Here is a 969-nt window from a genome sequence, read left to right as displayed (position 1 = left end):
CAACAAAGAGAAATAAAAGGTATCCAACTTGGCAATGAAGAAGTCAAACTCTCTTCGCAGATGACATGATTCTTTATATGAAAAACACAAAAGACTTCACCCCCAAACTACTAGAACTCATACAAGAATTCAGCAATGTGGCAGCATACAAAGTCAATGTACAGAAATCAGTGGTTTTCTTATACACTAACAATAAAAATACAGAAAGGGAAATTAGAGAATGGATTCCATTTACTCTAGCACCAACAACCATAAGATACCTGGGAATAAACCTAACCAAAGAGGGAAAGGATCTGTACTTGAGGAACTACAGAACTCTCATAAAGAAATTGAAGAAGACACAAAAAGATGGAAGACCATTCCATGCTCTTGGATCGGAAGAATAAACATTGTTAAAATGTCTATACTGCCTATAGCAATCTGTACTTTTAATGTCATTTCCATCAAAATTCCACTGGTATTTTTCAAAGAGCTGGAGCAAATAATCCAGAAATTTGTATGGAATCATGAGAGACCCCGAATCGCTAACGAAATATTGAAAACAAAAATAAAACTGGTGGCATCACGTTACCTCTTTTCTTTTTTTTTTAAGATTTTTTTTAAATTTATTTGACAGACAGATCACAAGTAGGCAAAGAGGCATGCAGAGAGAGACAGGAGGAGGAGGCAGGCTCCCTGCTGAGCAGAGAGCCCGATGCGGGACTCGATCCCAGGACCCTGAGATCATGACCTGAGCCGAAGGCAGAGGCTTTAACCACTGAGCCACCCAGGCGCCCACGTTACTTGTTTTCAAGCTTTACTACAAAGCTGTGATCACCAAGACAGCATGGTACTGGCATAAAAACAGACACATAGACCAGTGGAACAGAGTAGAGAGCCCAGAGATGGACCCTCAACTCTATGGTCAAATAATCTTCGACAAAACAGGAAAAAAATATACAGTGGAAAAAAGACAGTCTCTTCAATAAA

The sequence above is a fragment of the Lutra lutra genome, chromosome 5 (assembly GCF_902655055.1).
Source record: "Lutra lutra chromosome 5, mLutLut1.2, whole genome shotgun sequence".
Taxonomy (NCBI): Eukaryota; Metazoa; Chordata; class Mammalia; order Carnivora; family Mustelidae; genus Lutra; species Lutra lutra.
This window is presented reverse-complemented; position numbering follows the sequence as displayed.